This window comes from Pongo pygmaeus, chromosome 3 (assembly GCF_028885625.2).
Source record: "Pongo pygmaeus isolate AG05252 chromosome 3, NHGRI_mPonPyg2-v2.0_pri, whole genome shotgun sequence".
NCBI classification, from domain to species: Eukaryota; Metazoa; Chordata; class Mammalia; order Primates; family Hominidae; genus Pongo; species Pongo pygmaeus.
In genome coordinates this window covers 61,669,479-61,689,462 of record NC_072376.2, presented here as the reverse complement: position 1 = coordinate 61,689,462, position 19,984 = coordinate 61,669,479, and positions in this window count along the sequence as shown.

Here is a 19,984-nt window from a genome sequence, read left to right as displayed (position 1 = left end):
TGCATTCATTTATTATAGGAACAGGGTTTTGCTATGTTGCACAGGCTGATCTCAAAATCCTGGTCTCAAGCCATCCTCCCTCCTTGGCCTCCCAAATTTCTGGTGTTACAGGTGTGAGCCACTATGTCTGGCCCACATCTCTCTTTCTGAATAAAACATTCCAATTTTTTGAATACGATTTCTAAGACACAGTAACATCGTGGGTATTGTGAGCATGGACATTGAAGTGAATTGTAAGATGAAGTCATAATTTAAAATTCAGAACTGGGCAATGACACATATGGAAAAAAAGACATTCCAAGGAGGACTTGTTTGTTGGGAAGTAGGAAATATGGGTAATGGAAATATAAGATTGGTTCTAGATATATTTTACTTGATATTCCATCAGGCCATCACAGTGGAAACATTAAGAAGACATGTGAAAATAAACCCAGGGCTCAGAGAAGAGGACTGCAGAAGGCATGTCTGTAATTTAGGAATTACTTACACACATGCTGTGGGACAAATCATGATGATAATGTATGAATTCTCAAAATTTGATGTGAAAAATATGATACATCCTTGTATATTTCCGGTCAATTGTAAGTAATCTTGAATTTGAGTCTGTTTTTACACTTGCTGCACAGTTTGGATATAGTACTCAATTTCCTCATCAAGGACCTGGGAAAAGTCTAAGACTGTCCTCCTCTTTCAAGAAAAAATAGTATAGAACGTGACTGAACCAGGCACTGAGGCATGAGTCACAGAAGCCCTATGGAATATAAAGGATTAATATTCAATGAGTACTTACCATGTGTTGTACACCCCTCTATTATTTCCGATGTATTTACTCATTTAATACTAACAAAAATTCTGTGAGTCATGCTGTCATTAGCATCATTTTACAGATGAGGATGTCGGAGCACAGGGAACTTCATACACATTCCAGGGTCCCTATGGTGAGTGGCATGAGATCCTGGCCGGCCTGATTCCAAACCTGAGCTCTGAACCCTTACTGACTTTAAAACAGTAAAACTACATGTGACATGTCTGTGTTAGGAAAATGGAAAAGGAAATCAACAATCAAAGTAAAATCAGTGTCCTGGGCAGTACATTGCCTTAGAAGAATAAAAGAACATTTCCACTGATATGGTCCTTACGGGAATGATTTTGAATCCCAGGGAGAACATTAGGCAAAAGAGCAAAATTAGGAACGTTAAGAGCAGTTTGCATACTAGATATCAATGAAGCTGCCTAAGGAAAGAAGATTCGTTTTTCACAGAGTATCTTTGTACTTTGAGTCAAATGAAATAATTGACTACAGAGGTTAAAAAATCTATAGCAGTAATTTAATGATATTTTAATGATAATAATAAATATACTAAGATATATTAAACACTGAATAATGTAGGCAGTTTATCAGCTGGTTATACATACTGCGTTTTTCTTAACTATACATTGCATAACTTAAGGGTAACAAACCTGTCTTAGGCTTTTCTTTCATTTTTACAATGTCAGACATATTGCTCATTCTATAGTGGATGCTCACTGACTTTATTAATTGATTGAATATTTGGATAACATAGTTCTTTTACTATTGTTAAAGACTCTGTGAATGGAATATAATTTTATTTTGCTTACAAATATTTTTCTCTAATACAATGCTGCAAATATTAAAAAAGTCTTTCTATGATTCTTTGAGTTATTCATTCATTCATTTATTCTTCCATTCATTCAACATATACTACCTGCACCAAATCCCATCTTCTATCACCTATGCAAGGAGATCAGCGTGCAACTCTCTGCTCTCATTGTTTCATTTTCTTCTTTGCTCTGTCATGTCTTTCTCACCAGCTGTTATTTCTTACATACATAACAAGTATTTTCTTAGCCCCACTTTCCCCTCCAGTTACTGCCCCATATCTTCATTCCTCTTTTCAGCAGAATGCCTTGCCTGAATTCTCTTAGCCATGATCATCAATTACCTTGCTGTCAGTTTCTATTTGGTGCACGTCAATCAGATTTTGCCACACCAGTCTCTACAAATTGTGAATGTAAAGAAGCACTAACAACTGCAACACCGCCAAGTCTAAATGTCACTTCTTGGTCCACATCTTAATTGCCCCATCTGTAGCATTTGACCTGGTTGTTTCATCCTATCTCACTGGTCATTCCTGCTAGGTCTCCTTAAAGGATTTTCCTTTTCTGACATGTGGATGTTGGAGCACACCAGGGCTCCATCATTGGAACTCCTGACACTGGAAGTCTAACCAGTCTCGTGAAAGAATTATCTCAACGTTTCAAAAGAAAAGAACTGTTTTGGGTCCAACTAAGACTGAAAGTAGAAGCTGTCCTATAGGAGAAAAGATTTCTCGCTTGATCTCAAAGAGAACTTTTGAAAAGAAGGAGGGTATAGAGAGTAGGCTGTCTAAGAGATGAGAGATTTGATAAAAGAGTGATCTCCGGAATCCACCCCATACTTCAGCCTCAGTATGGAAATGAGACTGAGCTGGCAGGAAGGGACAAGTGCAGCTTGGAAGGGAGAGTCTGCTCAAATAACTGTGTCTCTTCAGACTTAGATTTGTCAAATAAATCTTAGTATAGTTTCTAGGCTCATAAACTTGGCAAAACCAAACGTTCTATAAGTTTATATTTGTGTGTGTATGTGTGTGTGTGTGTGTGGAGAGAGAGAGATGTGATCTGTAGACATAGGCATGGTGAGGTAAATAAATTGACTATAGCACATAGAATAGTTATTACATGATGGGTATTTGATGAATTGACTCATCTGTTCTATAAAACATGGGTCCTCAACTCCCAGGCTGTGGACCTGTACCAGTCCTTGGCCTGTTAGGAACCAGGCTGCACAGCAGGAGGTGAGCAAGCATTACTGCCTGAGCTCTGCCTCCTGTCAGATCAGCATCAGCATTAGGTTCTCATAGGAGCACGAACACTATTGTGAACTGTGCATGCGAGGGATCTAGGTTGACAGTTCCTATGAGACTGTAATGCCTGAAGATATGAGGTGGAACAGTTTCATCTCAAAATCATTGCCCCCACCACCACCACCACCCACCCCATCTGTGGAAAAATTGTTTTCCATGAAATCAGTCTCTGGTGCCAAAAAGATTGGGGACCAATGCTATAAAATATGAATTCCACTCATTCTTATAATTTCTAAATTGAACCTTTCCAAAATGATCTGTTTAAGACAAACAACCCAAAAGCACTTTAACTTCTACAGCTAAATGCAAGAAGTATTATCCCTTTTAGCTATTCTAAACGTTAAGCTCTACTAAACACTAATTCATAGTTTAATTACACCAGATAGACATTCTTTAAAACTTGACTACTTTGAGCTTCGTTTCAGAGTAATGTACAGAATGCAATGGAAAGAATCATTTAACTGGAAAAAAAGTTATTTTTATTTGGGAGTTGATAATGCTCCCTCTCCTTCTGCTTCTGCAGATGCTTTGGCAGAGTGTTCAAAATATATAGTATAACATAACTAGCTTAATTTTTATTCAATTACCTTTATTAAACTATATATAAAGATTTAGGTCTTCAAAGAGTGCATGGATGGGAAAATCCACCTGCTCACACAACTGTGGATGGGGACTCTGCATCCCTGGGTGGGTCCCAGGTTGTTTTGTTTATTTTTTTAAACAATGTTCATATTAACCCCTAATAGTAATTATATCATCATTACCATTCTCTCTTCTGTCTCTCACTTTCTCTTTCTCTCTTTCTCCATACTTTCTCCCTCCCTCTGTCCTTCTTCCACATCTGTTTCTTTTAAACATTACATCGATTCCCTCGCGAATCTGAACTTACATACTGAGAACTTCACAAAAAGAAAGGGAAAGTGAGAGTTCCCCCCAGATCTGGTAGAAAAATTCCAGGAACTACACAAATTGATCTGCTTAGGGGAGGAATACCCTGGCCTGAACACAGTGGCAAGGTATGTATGATGCCACCACAGTGGCCACAGTGGCGAATTGCTGTGAATATAAGCTCTTACTGGAGCCACAAGTTTGAGCAAGAATGAGTATTTCTAGTCAACTTCATTAAACTCCCTAGTCCCTCAATTGCTTAATTTTTTTTTTTTTTTTTTTGGTCTATCATGCCCACTGGAACCCTTCATACCCTTCACAGTGTGGGCTCCATATTTGATCATCAAAACTACATTTTTACCACAATCGATGATGCCATCAACATGGCATTGGTTAAAACATCTACTTTTCACATTCTTACACCCAGACACAGGGATCCATCTGGAGAAAATCATGGAGTTATGCACTTGGGAAACATTACACCTTCATTGTCTCTAGTTTCAGCCAGACATTTGTCAATGCTCCCCAAGCTTCTCATTGTCATTTGTCAGCTCATGCACTCCCTCTGCCTACTGCTACCTCAAACCTTCCCCAGTCTTCTAAAATTCAGATCTCTTGGCACTTGGCGGATGATATTTTCCTTCATTTATTGAAAACATTTCAAGCATCTGGCATAGGGCTCCTACCTCACTTGACAACCCTCTGTCCCCAGTAATATTTACAAATATATGCCTGTCTGTGCTTTTCTTTTTTTTCTAGTTTATGCTTTTTTATTTATTTATTTATTTATTATTATTATACTTTAGGTTTTAGGGTACATGTGTGCAATGTGCAGGTTAGTTACATATGTATACATGTGCCATGCTGGTGCGCTGCACCCACTAACTCATCATCTAGCATTAGGTATATCTCCCAGTGCTATCCCTCCCCACTCCCCCCACCCCACAACAGTCCCCAGAGTGTGATGTTCCCTTTCCTGTGTCCATGTGTTCTCATTGTTCAGTTCCCACCTATGAGTGAGAACATGCGGTGTTTGGTTTTTTGTTCTTGCGATAGTTTACTGAGAATGATGATTTCCAATTTCATCCATGTCCCTACAAAGGACATGAACTCATAATTCTTTATGGCTGTATAGTATTCCATGGTGTATAGGTGCCACATTTTCTTAATCTAGTCCATCATTGTTGGACGTTTGGGTTGGTTCCAAGTCTTTGCTATTGTGAATAATGCCGCAATAAACATACGTGTGCATGTGTCTTTATAGCAGCATGATTTATAGTCCTCTGGGTATATACCCAGTAATGGGATGGCTGGGTCAAATGGTATTTCTAGTTCTAGATCCCTGAGGAATCACCACACTGACTTCCACAATGGTTGAACTAGTTTACAGTCCCACCAACAGTGTAAAAGTGTTCCTATTTCTCCACATCCTCTCCAGCACCTGTTGTTTCCTGACTTTTTAATGATTCCCATTCTAACTGGTGTGAGATGGTATCTCATTGTGGTTTTGATTTGCATTTCTCTGAGGGCCAGTGATGGTGAGCATTTTTTCATGTGTTTTTTGGCTGCATAAATGTCTTCTTTTGAGAAGTGTCTGTTCATGTCCTTCGTCCACTTTTTGATGGGGTTGTTTGTTTTTTTCTTGTAAATTTGTTGGAGTTCATTGTAGATTCTGGATATTAGCCCTTTGTCAGATGAGTAGGTGGCGAAAATTTTCTCCCATTTTTGTAGGTTGCCTGTTCACTCTGATGGTACTTTCTTTTGCTGTGCAGAAGCTCTTGAGTTTAATTAGATCCCATTTGTCAATTTTGGCTTTTGTTGCCATTGCTTTTGGTATTCTAGACATGAAGTCCTTGCCCATGCCTATGTCCTGAATGGTAATGCCTAGGTTTTCTTCTAGGGCTTTTATGTTTTTAGGTCTAGCATTTAAGTCTTTAATCCATCTTGAATTGATTTTTGTATAAGGTGTAAGGAAGGGATCCATTATCAGCTTTCTACATATGGCTAGCCAGTTTTCCCAGCACCATTTATTAAATAGGGAATCCTTTCCCCATTGCTTGTTTTTCTCAGGTTTGTCAAAGATCAGATACTTGTAGATATGCGGCGTTATTTCTGAGGGCTCTGTTCTGTTCCATTGATCTATATCTCTGTTTTGGTACCAGTACCATGCTGTTTTGGTTACTGTAGCCTTGTAGTATAGTTTGAAGTCAGGTAGCGTGATGCCTCCAGCTTTGTTCTTTTGGCTTACGATTGACTTGGCGATGCGGGCTCTTTTTTGGTTCCATATGAACTTTAAAGTAGTTTTTTCCAATTCTGTGAAGAAAGTCATTGGTAGCTTGATGGGGATGGCATTGAATCTATAAATTACCTTGGGCAGTATGGCCATTTTCACAATATTGATTCTTCCTACCCATGCGCATGGAATGTTCTTCCATTTCTTTGTATCCTCTTTTATTTCCTTGAGCAGTGGTTTGTAGTTCTCCTTGAAGAAGTCCTTCATGTCCCTTGTAAGTTGGATTCCTAGGTATTTTATTCTCTTTGAAGCAATTGTGAATGGTAGTTCACTCATGATTTGGCTCTCTGTTTGTCTGTTGTTGGTGTATAAGAATGCTTGTGATTTTTTACATTGATTTTGTATCCTGAGACTTTGCTGAAGTTGCTTATCAGCTTAAGGAGATTTTGGGCTGAGACAATGGGGTTTTCTAGATATACATCTATATCTAGAAATAGATATATTTCTATTGTTTGCAGTCATGTCATCTGCAAACAGGGACAATTTGACTTCCTCTTTTCCTAATTGAATACCCATTATTTCCTTCTCCTGCCTAATTGCCCTGGCCAGAACTTCCAACACTATGTTGAATAGGAGTGCGGAGAGAGGGCATCCCTGTCTTGTGCAAGTTTTCAAAGGGAATGCTTCCAGTTTTTGCCCATTCAGTATGATATTGGCTGTGGGTTTGTCATAGATAGCTCTTATTATTTTGAGATATGTCCCATCAATACCTAATTTATTGAGAGTTTTTAGCATGAAGGTTGTTGAATTTTGTCAAAGGTCTTTTCTGCATCTATTGAGATAATCATGTGGTTTTTGTCTTTGGTTCTGTTTATATGCTGGATTACATTTATTGATTTGCGTATATTGAACCAGCCTTGCACCAGGGATGAAGCCCACTTGATCACGGTGCATAAGCTTTTTGATGTGCTGCTGGATTCGATTTGCCAGTATTTTATTGGGGATTTTTGCATCAGTGTTCATCAAGGTTATTGGTCTAAAATTATCTTTTTTGGTTGTGTCTCTGCCTGGCTTTGGTATCAGTATGATGCTGGCCTCATAAAATGAGTTAGGGAGGATTCCCTCTTTTTCTATTGATTGGAATAGTTTCAGAAGGAATGGTACCAGTTCCTCCTTGTACCTCTGGTAGAATTCGGCTGTGAATCCATCTGGTCCTGGACTCCTTTTGGTTGGTAAGCTATTGATTATTGCCACAATTTCAGCTCCTGTTATTGGTCTATTCAGAGATTCAACTTCTTCCTGGTTTAGTCTTGGGAGAGTGTATGTGTCAAGGAATTTATCCATTTCTTTGAGATTTTCTAGTTTATTTGCGTAGAGGTGTTTGTAGTATTCTCTGATGCTAGTTTGTATTTCTGTGGGATCGGTGGTGATATCCCCTTTATCATTTTTTATTGCATCTATTTGATTCTTCTCTCTTTTTTTCTTTATTAGTCTTGCTAGTGGTCTATCAATTTTGTTGATCCTTTCAAAAAACCAGTTCCTGGATTCATTAATTTTTTGAAGGGTTTTCTGTGTCTCTATTTCCTTCAGTTCTGCTCTGATTTTAGTTATTTTTTGCCTTCTGCTAGCTTTTGAATGTGTTTGCTCTTGCTTTTCTAGTTCTTTTAATTGTGATGCTAGGGTGTCAATTTTGGATCTTTCCTGCTTTCTCTTGTGGGCATTTAGTGCTATAAGTTTCCCTCTACACACTGCTTTGAATGCATCCCAGAGATTCTGGTATGTTGTGTCTTGGTTCTCGTTGGTTTCAAAGAACATCTTTATTTCGGACTTCATTTCATTATGTAACCAGCAGTCATTCAGGAGCAGGTTATTCAGTTTCCATGTAGTTGAGTGGTTTTGAGTGAGATTCTTCATCCTGAGTTCTAGCTTGATTGCACTGTGATCAGAGAGATAGTTTGTTATAATTTCTGTTCTTTTACATTTGCTGAGGAGAGCTTTACTTCCAAGTATGTAGTCAGTTTTGGAATAGGTGTGGTGTGGTGCTGAAAAAAAAGTATATTCTGTTGATTTGTGGTGGAGAGTTCTGTAGATGTCTATTAGGTCCGCTTGGTGCAGAGCTGAGTTCGATTCCTGGGTATCCTTGTTGACTTTCTGTCTCGTTTATCTGTCTAATGTTGACAGTGGGGTGTTAAAGTCTCCCATTATTAATGTGTGGGAGTCTAAGTCTCTTTGTAGGTCACTCAGGACTTGCTTTATGAATGCGGGTGCTCCTTTATTGGGTGCACATATATTTAGGTTAGTTAGCTCATCTTGTTGAACTGATCCCTTTACCATTATGTAATGGCCTTCTTTGTCTCTTTTGATCTTTGTTGGTTTAAAGTCTGTTTTATCAGAGACTAGGATTGCAACCCCTGCCTTTTTTTGTTTTCCATTTGCTTGGTAGATCTTCCTCCATCCTTTTATTTTGAGGCTATGTGTGTCTCTGCACGTGAGATGTGTTTCCTGAATACAGCACACTGATGGGTCTTGACTCTTTATCCATTTTGCCAGTCTGTGTCTTTTAATTCGAGCATTTAGTCCATTTACAATTAAAGTTAATATTGTTATGTGTGAATTTGATCCTGTGATTATGATGTTAGCTGGTTATTTTGCTCATTAGTTGATGCAGTCTCTTCCTAGTCTCAATGGTCTTTACATTTTGGCATAATTTTGCAGCGGCTGGTACCGGTTGTGCCTTTCCATGTTTAGTGCTTCCTTCAGGAGCTCTTTTAGGGCAGGTCTGGTGGTAACAAAATCTCTCATCATTTGCTTGTCTGTAAAGTATTTTATTTCTCCTTCACTTATGAAGCTTAGTTTGGCTGGATATGAAATTCTGGGTTGAAAATTCTTTTCTTTAAGAATGTTGAATATTGGCCCCCACTCTCTTCTGGCTTGTAGAGTTTCTGCCAAGAGATCCGCTGTTAGTCTGATGGGCCTCCCTTTGAGGGTAACCCGACCTTTCTCTCTGGCTGCCTTTAACATTTTTTCCTTCATTTCAACTTTGGTGAATCTGACAATTATGTGTCTTGGAGTTGCTCTTCTCAAAGAGTATCTTTGTGGCGTTCTCTGTATTTCCTGAATCGGAGTGTTGGCCTGCCTTGCTAGATTGGGGAAGTTCTCCTGGATAATATCCTGCAGAGTGTTTTCCAACTTGGTTCCATTCTCCCTGTCACTTTCAGGTACACCAGTCAGATGTAGATTTGATCTTTTCACATAGTCCCATATTTCTTGGAGGCTTTGCTCATTTCTTTTTATTCTTTTTTCTCTAAACTTCCCTTCTCACTTCATTTCATTCATTTCATCTTCCATCGCTGATACCCTTTCTTCCAATTGATCGCATCGGCTCCTGAGGCTTCTGCATTCTTCACGTAGTTCTCGAGCCTTGGTTTTCAGCTCCATCAGCTCCTTTAAGCACTTCTCTGTATTGGTTATTCTAGTTATACATTCTTCTAAATTTTTTTCAAAGTTTTCAACTTCTTTGCCTTTGGTTTGAGTATCCTTCTGTAGCTCAGAGTAATTTGATCGTCTGAAGCCTTCTCCTCTCAACTCGTTAAAGTCATTCTCCATCCAGCTTTGTTCCGTTGCTGGTGAGGAACTGCGTTCCTTTGGAGGAGGAGAGGCGTTCTGCTTTTTAGAGTTTCCAGTTTTTCTGCTCTGTTTTTTCCCCATCTTTGTGTTTTTATGTACTTTTGGTCTTTGATGATGGTGATGTACAGATGGGTTTTTGGTGTGGATGTCCTTCTAACAGACAAGACCCTCAGCTGCAGGTCTGTTGGAGTACCCAGTCATGTGAGGTGTCAGTCTGCCCCTGCTGGGGGGTGCCTCCCAGTTAGGCTGCTCAGGGGTCAGGGGTCAGGGACCCACTTGAGGAGGCAGTCTGCCCATTCTCAGATCTCTAGCTGCGTGCTGGGAGAACCACTGCTCTCTTCAAAGCTGTCAGACAGGGACATTTAAGTCTGCAGTGGTTAATGCTCTCTTTTTGTTTCTCTGTGCCCTGCCCCCAGAGGTGGAGCCTACAGAGGCAGGCAGGCCTCCTTGAGTTGTGGTGGGCTCCACCCAGTTCAAGCTTCCCAGCTGCTTTGTTTACCTAAGCAAGCCTAGGCAATGGCAGGCGCCCCTCCCCCAGCCTCGCTGTCCCCTTGCAGCTTGATCTCAGACTGCTGTGCTAACAATCAGTGAGACTCCATGGGCATAGGACCCTCTGAGCCAGGTGCGGGATATAATCTCCTGGTGCACCGTTTTTTAAGCCCGTTTGAAGAGTGCAGTATTTGGGTGGGAGTGACCCAATTTTCCACGTGCCATCTTTCACCCCTTTCTTTGACTAGGAAAGGGAACTCCCTGACCCCTTGCGCTTCCTGAGTGAGGCAATGCCTCACCCTTCTTCAGCTCATGCACGGTGCGTGCACCCACTGACCTGCGCCCACTGTCTGGCACTCCCTAGTGAGATGAACCCAGTACCTCAGATGGAAATGCAGAAATCACCTGTCTTCTGCGTCACTCACGCTGGGAGCTGTAGACCAGAGCTGTTCCCATTCGGCCATCTTGGCTTCTCCCCTCCCCCGCCCCCCATCTCTGCTTTTCTTATCTATTTCCTTTTAGATTCAGAGGACAAAATCTCCTTCAAAGCCAAGTCAGTAACTCAAACTATTAACACATGCCTCATCTACTAACTCCAAGACTTAGCCCTGTCCATCCCCATTTTTTCTGGTGTCATGAGCTGCTCCCTGTTCTAAGCACATTTTCTCCTCTAAATAATCTTAACTCTGCAATATGTAAAAACAGAACTACCACTCCCTGGCAGGTATCTGCATATACTCACACACCTTACTCACACATAAATCTCCACTTGGACCATGCTTCTCACTTTAGGGCCCCTGCTGGTTACTTTCATGGAATTTTTTGGAAAAACAATTTTCATTCACTGTCTCTAACCTTTCAACCTGAATCCCTGCTCAACCTGTTACCTTCTGGCTTATATGCTTAGTCCACACAATTATTTTAGTAAGGTTTTAACCTATTTGTCAAATCCATGGGCAATTTCAGTTGTTTTGCTAGACTTCCTTTTAACGTTATCTCTGTTAGCCAATCTCATCTTCAAATCCCCATTCCCATGGCTTCTGTGACACCACACTCTCCACTGGCACCTCTACCCATTCTTTTCTGTCTTTTTAAGACCTCTCTTTTTTTTGCCCTTAAAATATTATTGCTCCATATTTTTGTGATTCTATTACTGTCATATTGATCTTCTCAACCATCATACTGTGTCTGAAATCAGATTGATACTGTAATATCTTGGGTGTTTCCACATGGATGCCTTCCTCTGTAGTCAATGGAATTTCCAAAATTGAACCTATCATCTTTTTTTTTTTTTTCTCTAAACTGATAACCTCTTTTATTTTTCTCTTTTTCAGTTATGGTACTAATAGCTACATGAAATTCCTGATAGTATTAATTATAGTACCTAGTTGACATTTATTGAGTTCATAGTAGTATGTGCCGGGCACTATGCTAGGTACTTTACATGAAATATCTCAACTAATCTTAACAGTCCTGTACAGCACATAGCACTCTACTACAATTATGTAGTTTTGGAACTAAGATTTAAGTGTGTTTAATAATTTGCCAAAAGTCACTTAGGAAGTGTGGAGGTGGGGTGCTCATTGTGGAGACATGCTGAACAAGTATGGCAGACAATCTGAGCGTCATGTTTGACTTCTCTCTCTCTCTCCGTTCCAAATAGCACCACATCTTGTCATTTGACTCCTCATATATCATAGTTGCAACTATATCCTTAACCTTTTCTGAACTGTACTTCTGAAATATATCTTTCCAGCAGTTTCCAGTAATTAGATAATAAAATTTCCAAACACACAAATCTGAGGGCATTTCCACATGCTCAAAACATCTTGATGTTTCCATGGCTTATCAGATAAATCTCACCTTCCTAAATACAATTTTCATGGTCCTGTTGATTAAGCCTTGGTGCACATACATCTCCAGCCTTATTCTCCGTGGCTTCTTTCGTCTGGATTTCCATTTTTCTTTAGTAATGCAGACTGCTTGTGGCTCCCCTTATAGGCCATTCTATCACTCACTTCTGTGCCTTTGTTCTTGCTGTCATGTCTGCTTGGAAGACTTCATTCCAGCCTCTTCCCACTGAATGCAAATATCTGTCTCTGTCCTCTGCCGATCAATTACTTGTTGAATACTTTCTCGTTCTGATACCCCACTGCCTCTAGTAAGCCTTTTCTTGACTTCCAGAACAAAATAAAAGACTCTTTTCTTTATTTCATCACTAACATTTTCATATTTCCATTTTTAAAAACTTGCAGCTTTGTTTTATAATTATCTATTTCTATCTAGACAGGACCTCTTGAAGTCAGGCTCTACATTCTCTTTATATTCTTATTTCCAGGCACCAGATCACCCTGTTTGCTAAGGGAATTTTTAAACTTATCTTCAAGTAAGAAATGAACTTTGAGTCAGATCTTGATTAATGGGTTTAGAAATAGGTGGAATAAAGAAGATGAAACATATTAGAGCTTATACTTGACTATCTTTGGTATTATATTATTTGAATATTAGATCTAACTTTGCATTAATACTATATGTTTTTACACTGTGCATTTTATCATATCTTTTATGAACCACTCATATATTTAGAAGATGAAACAATGGATTAGGTATGGAAACAAAATTGTGTAATAAAATTAGTTAATTTTGTGATTAATTATAAAGTACTTTAAAAACAGCAATGGGTGAGATGGCTGCTATGGTTGGCAATAGACATGCTGTGGATAATTTATTATTAAAGGCCTTTAAAATTTTAAAAATCCAATTTAAAAAAACTTATAATTGAAGAGTAGGAAATTCTTCTTTAAAAAGCAGCAATAAGATTAAGCCACATTATGCAACCTCTGGGCAAATGCTGATCTCAAATAATAATAAATTATTTGCCTATTCTTTGTGTGAGTTAAATATCATTGAAACCTCTGAACTTGATAACACCTCAGGCCATCATCCTGTTAGATTTCTATATATAATAAAGAATGGGAGACATATACAGGGGGAAACTACAGAAATGAGAAAACAAGGTAGAATGGTTTTTTAAAAATTTGTTTTTGTTTTTTTCCTGAGACCATTAACCTGTCAATGGCACTATCATATGAATTAGTTTATCCCTGACTAGATTACGTTCTTAGGACTAATTGTCACTCATTTCTAAGCCTGCCCAATTATACACCCACATTAGATACTACAGTCAAAGGTGCTTAGATCATATGAAATACACTTCCCAAAGAAATATATCCTCCGGCTTTTGCACACGGGCTTTCTTGTGAATTCCTGAATTGAATGATGATAGCTTCCAAATATCATCTGGTTCATATCTCCTTTCCAAAATAACAACTAAGGGTTGCTCTTCTATGTTAAAACTAACTGCCAAAATAGTTTTCTGCTGTGCAGTTATACAGAGATGGGGTAAAAAAAAATTGACTTAGAAAAAAAGATGGGAAAGCAGACATACAGAGCAGTACAGGAAAATCATCACCCTTTAAAAGATCATATGTATTTTTATTTGAAGATAAAATATGTTTCTTGATATAGAGATTTTATGACCAGATTAATTACATTCTGATATGTTATTCTACATTTGAGTTTTTTTATGATTTATCTACTGTTATTCGTTATGACATTTAATAGATACTTTTAAATAATTTTGTCTGTTGACTTTCTTGTTTGTTGATTACCTGGAGGAGTATTTTATAATTTATATAATTTTTAAAATTGCAAAATTCTTGAAATTGGTAAAGTTGAATTGATTGGGTGATTGTAAAATGTTTCTATGCATGTCTAGTAGTTCTTTTGGCATTGTTAATAGTTTTATTTTGTCTGATGAACCTTACCAGTAAAAGAAAATGTAAAGGAAGATATTTCAAACTGCTTTGATTGGTGAGATAAAATATCCTGATGCAGTGGGAAGAAGAACTCTTTGAGGGAACAAACAGTTTGGAGGAGAGTGTGCTGTTACTTCCAGGAAAAAAAAACATATTTTCCTTGGAAAAATATAAAATCCATAGAAAGTGCTCTTGGAGGCATGGCAAATGAATGAAGGCTTGGTTATGTTGAAGCAGCTTCATTCTGAGATGGAAAAAGTGACTCTTTCAATCTGAATTCTCTGGTTAGAGTCTAATAGAATTTTTGGTCTTGTCTCTGTGCCTATTCTGAGGCCCTTAGAGTCCTTAAAAGGTGAATGAATTAAAAAATATAAAGGATGTTTGTCCATTAAATGCCATAATGTCTCTATTATTTACCTATTTCTTTGTAACAATAGGAAACTTGTTGATGGTAGAAGTTGTTCAACACTCATACACACATAGTTCTCTGCATTACTCTAATTGTTTACTCTGCAATTTAAATACTAGCAGGGAACACCAAACATTTTGCTAAATTCCCCATTGCTGAAATGAAGTTTAATAGCCAAAAAATAGCTATTGTATGTATTGCTGTTGTGTGTGTGTGTATATATATGTGTGTATGTGTGTGTATATACACATACATATACCTATATTTCCAAATTTGTTGTGTAAGTATATTTCTTAGACTAGCAAATTTCAGATTACAGGTACTATTGAGAGTCAGATCAAACAAATTTTAAATGTATTGGCAAAATTCATTTAAGCTTTTATAATGAAACTTAATTAAATCATGTTTTATTAATTTACTATTTGTAGTAACTTATTAGTGCTAAAATGAGGTTCTCTTTTGTATAAGAAAACTAAATAATTTTACTAACATGATAGAATAGAAATACAAAACACATATTCAAAGAAAAAAACGACAGAGCTAGATTCCATCTCAAAAAAAAAAAAAAACACATTTGAAGGCAAAAATCACACTGCAGGAATTAATTCACAATTTATAGACAAAAGTAGTATGCTAATTAAAATGTATATATTAGATTTTATTATGATTTATATTATTTCAAATGTTATTTTTAATGCTTTAATGTTATTTTCAATAATAGTTATATTTATTTAAAATATTATATAATTTCAACTGTTTCTCTCAGATTAATCTCTCCCAGTTAGTAGAGAATTGACTAATTTTATCTTTAGTTCTCATCAAACTGTTATGAGATCTGAAAGAAATTATGCATGCATTATTATTATTTTCACATTTTTGCTACCTTTTTTAATTTTGGAGATATTAAGAAGCAGAAAAAAATTATCAAATAGACAACAAGATAAAGGGAAAATAATGATTTGAAGTATTATTGTAAAATAAATTCCAGAATAATTAGGTTCTATTGCAGCTGATGCAAAATTTTACTGAAATTGTGTTCATATCTATCATCTAGGAAGTGCTAAATATCTGTAACCACTTGATTACTTTGAGGGAAATTAAATTTTCCATCAACATGTCCCCTAATACTACTATTCATGTCCAGATGATTAAAGGATCAACAGGAATCCTCAATATGTAGATATTCATTTCATCTTCCTTGGAGCTCTTATGGTTTAAAAGACCCCAACTTTTGCTACCCATTTTCTTTCTTATCTTTCCTCAGTCTCTGAGATTGTTGTATTTGGCTACATACTGACCAAGTTATCTGCATGTCTCAAAGACATCTCAACAACACCTGCATTTATGTGTGCACTTATTTATTGTAAAAGTGCATCATCTTTCTGGAGACAAACTAACTTCCCCTCCAAACTTTCCTCTTGCTGTGTTGAGTGAAGAGTTTGCTGCTGGTGGGAATGCCACAGGTATGTGAACGACACAAGAGTTTATAGCCCAGCCGCACTCACAGGAGCCTCGCTGCCCAGCCTCAGAGCTTTTCCAGATCTGTCTTCTAAGCCTAGGAGAATTCCTTGGAATTTCCAGTCTTAGTTCATGAAATAATCTCTGAACTGATTTCCCAGGTTCAAAGTTTGATCCCCTCTATCCCATATTTCATGATTCAAAAGCCATCAAAGTTTTACATCAAAGATAAATTACACTCCCTCATTTTCTGTCTCCTATGATTTAGCCCAATCTATTTATTTTATCATCCTTTCTTTCTTAAAACTGTTGCTGTCAAATCAACTCTATTACCATCCCACAAACAATCTAGGCTTTTAGTCACCATGTTATCTGATTCTGTTGCAATGGTCTTATTCCTCTTCACTACCTGGACAATTCACCCAGCTTTTAACTCCCCCTGAAGTTCTCCTTACTCTTCGACAACTTTGTGCCTTTGGTGATCATTTACCTTTATCTTTCCTGTGGTTTTACAACACATTAGGAGCCTCTTCCCCACTCCTTCCCACCATAGCCAGTCTTAGTGATTTGTCTGCATTCTGTTGCTTGCTAGGTTCAGATGGATAAAATCTTACTGATTTTCATTTCTCTGATGACAAACTGAAGACTTCCTATTAGGCCTCACAGGGGTCTTTTCTGTGTGACCTCCTCTTGCTGCAGTATTAGCATCTCCCAGCCGTACTCTGTACAGCCATATTCTAGTCAGGCTAAAATCTTAACCCCACAATGATTCTTGGTTTCTTCAAGCTCCTAGGAATTTGCATATGCTGATTCCTCCACCTGGAACACTCTTTTCTCACAACCCCAACATCCTCACCACCATCTAGTGTATACTTTAAATAGCCCAGACTTAGACTATCACTTCACTCATACAGTCCTTGCTTATCAGGCACACAGGGGCAGGGACATCTCCTGTACTCTCATAGTACCCTGTAATTGTCCTGAGTGCTCATCATTGTGATGTAACTGTTTTTATCCCTCCTCTTAAATGTGTAGAGATAAGGGTATTATGTCAATCTTAACAACATTTTATTCCCAGCATGTTTTTTGAAACCACGGAAATTAAAGTGTAGGGGTTTTTTTCTCCCCCCATATGTAGATTTCAAGCTTTCTGTGGACCTAAATCATGTCTTTTAACGATATTGTATTTTGTGAACTTTCTAAAAATGTGCTGAGTAGATGTGCTGTTTACTTTCATGGAAGAATATGGTAATAATTAAATATTTATTCTGAAATACTTTTTTTACATTCATGGTATTTCAACAAAACATATTCTTATAATTCTAATGGATACCTTTATTTGCAGTTAAAAATATCATTTAAGAATACAAAAAATAAAGCTTAAGAGAACAAATGTTCATGGTTGTCAACTTTAACATGTGAAACATTTTGAGAAAAACACATTATTATCAACTGTATGTATGTACATCTATATGACATTTTTGATACTTTCCACAAAATTTTCATGAAGTATTTATATAGGCTTCTCTTTCATCTTACATTGTTTAGAAGCATGTCTGCATTTAGTTTAAAATTCATATCTTCAATGTCTTAGGACCTAAATAATGACTTAACTTTCCAGAAAAATCTTAGATGGTATAGTGATAATTCAGCCTTTGTTAACCTGATTTTTAATTTAGGTTCTACTCCAAGTTAACCCTATGCCCTTGGAAAAGTTCATATGGCTTTTCTCACTTGCATTCTTGTCATTTGTAATATATGGGTAATAGGCTGTGTTATTTTTAAAATCTTTTTCAACTTCTAAAGCTCATGATTATTTTATTCAAAATCTAGGTATGAACTCACACATCAGATTTAAATCTGCACTTTAAATTTCCCCCCTTTTCTGTTTACTAAACAGAACATTACTCAGCTCATTACTAAACTGAACAAAAATTTATTTTGTAAGACAATTCAAACTACAAGGAGGCTCTGACTGCTATTTCACTGTAATTCAAATTATTTAGCTATTATAGATAATGGAAAGGTTGACATAAACTAGGCAAAGAGAAAAAATATGGTTGAAAGTCACATATTCCATGTCCTCTTTTGTAATATATGGGGATTTTGATTCAAGAAACAGAAATAATGTACTTAATCTACACTTCGTGTTAAAGGAGTTTATTATGAAATATGTTGGATTTTAATAGGGGAATGCATTGTAGTAATACATCAGTTTAGCAAATATGTATGGACTTTAAGCGGGCTCAAACATCCGTTTCTTTTCTATCTTGAAAATGTTTTGCTTGTCATTATTTAGATTTCTCTGCAGCACACGTTAATTGATATGTGCCATGCAAATATTATGTTGTCATAATTTAGATTTCTATTTAGCACACATTAATTGGGTGCATCATATGTGTGATGCAGCCACTGCCATGCACTGTGGGAAACATGCATAATTCAATGGTGCATAAACAGACATGGCTGTTGACAGAATGGTTGCAGGCCACAGGGTCACCAAAACAGGCTCTATGTGCATGTCCAGGGTGTGCTCCAGGAAATAATTTGTGGCCGAAGTGGCTCTCACACATTTGAAGTGGGTAAGATTTATGGAAGGATACTTTGCCTCCTGATATGGTTTGGCTGTGTCCCCACCCAAATCTCAACTTGAATTGGATCTCCTAGAATTCCCACGTGTTGTGAGAGGGACCCAGTGGGAGGTAAATGAATCATGTGGGCCGGTCTTTCCCGTGCTATTCTAGTGGTAGTGAATAAGTCTCACGAGATCTGATGGGTTTATCGGGGTTTCTGCTTTTGCTTCGTCCTCATTTTTCTCTTGCCGCTGCCATGTAAGAAGTGGCTTTCACCTCCCACCATGATTCTGAGGCCTCCCCAGCCATGTGGAACTATAAGTCCAATTAAACTTCTTTTTGTTCCCAGTTTCAGGTATGTCTTTATCACCAGCATGAAAACGAACTAATACACCTCCCTTCAGAAATATTTCAGCCCAAAATACTCTGAGGAAAGGCTAGACATAGTGGCTCACACCAGGCCAGGAGTTCAAGACTAGCCTGGGTAACATAGTGAGACCCTGTCTCTAGAAAATTAAATGAAAGAATTAGCCAGGTGTGGTGGTGGTGCTTGTCTGTAGTCCCAGCTACACAGGAGACTGAAGTTGGAGGATTGTTTGAGCACAGGAGGTTGAAGATACAGTGAGCTATGATCACACCACTGCACTCCAGCCTAGGCAACAGAGTGAGACCTCATCTGTAAAAGAAAAAAGAAAAAGAAAAAAAAAAAAACCATAAGGTTTCTCCCATGCTACCCATCTGCCTTAGGAGACCTGGGTGAAATAATTTCATTTTTTAAACTCACAGTTGTCAACTACACCTAGAATCCAACTTGGTGTAGTTAGACTGGTCATCACAAGTGGATCTAATCACTTGTATATACTAATTCTTTGTTTTATAAAAATTGTTCTTACTTGCTCTGTCAAGAGCACCCTGCCTAAGCAATTCCCTCTAAGTTTGAATCAGGAGGGAGAAATGTGGGAATTTGAAGCTTTCCTTCTGGATAGGCCCATGGACTTGTTAAGCACATTCCTTCATCTCCTTCCTAGCAGCATTTAACCTCTAGATGTCAGTAGTTTTCATGAAAAAAAAAAAAAGGAAAAGAGAGTTCATTATGAGCCAGTTGGTTACATGAGCTTCCACTTCCCATTATACAAATATTTCCTTTGCTTTTGATTCTCTTTATTCAAGCTTTGTCCTGGTTGAATAACAGATATTTTGCTGGAGAAAATGGAATATGTTACTTACATGAATTATGACATTTTTTCTTATGGTAAGAAGTGAAGGAGCTAGGAGGCAGAAGAGTGGAAGAAAAGAAAGAAATGGCAGGGCAAGGAAAAATAAAATATAAAATGCCCAAATGCATACATAAATAAAAAGGCCAAGAAGGGTACTGCACTTAATGTTCATATTAACTGAAGAGTAAAGCAGGGAAGAGTCTTCCCCACTGTTCATCCACCCCACGTACTAACAAGAGGGAGTTTCCAGCAAATAGCTGGCAGCATGTTCAGTACTTTGACTCACATCTGGAGACAGTTCAATAAAGCAGTTTTCCTTTTTCAGAAACACAAATGCACTGAGATTAA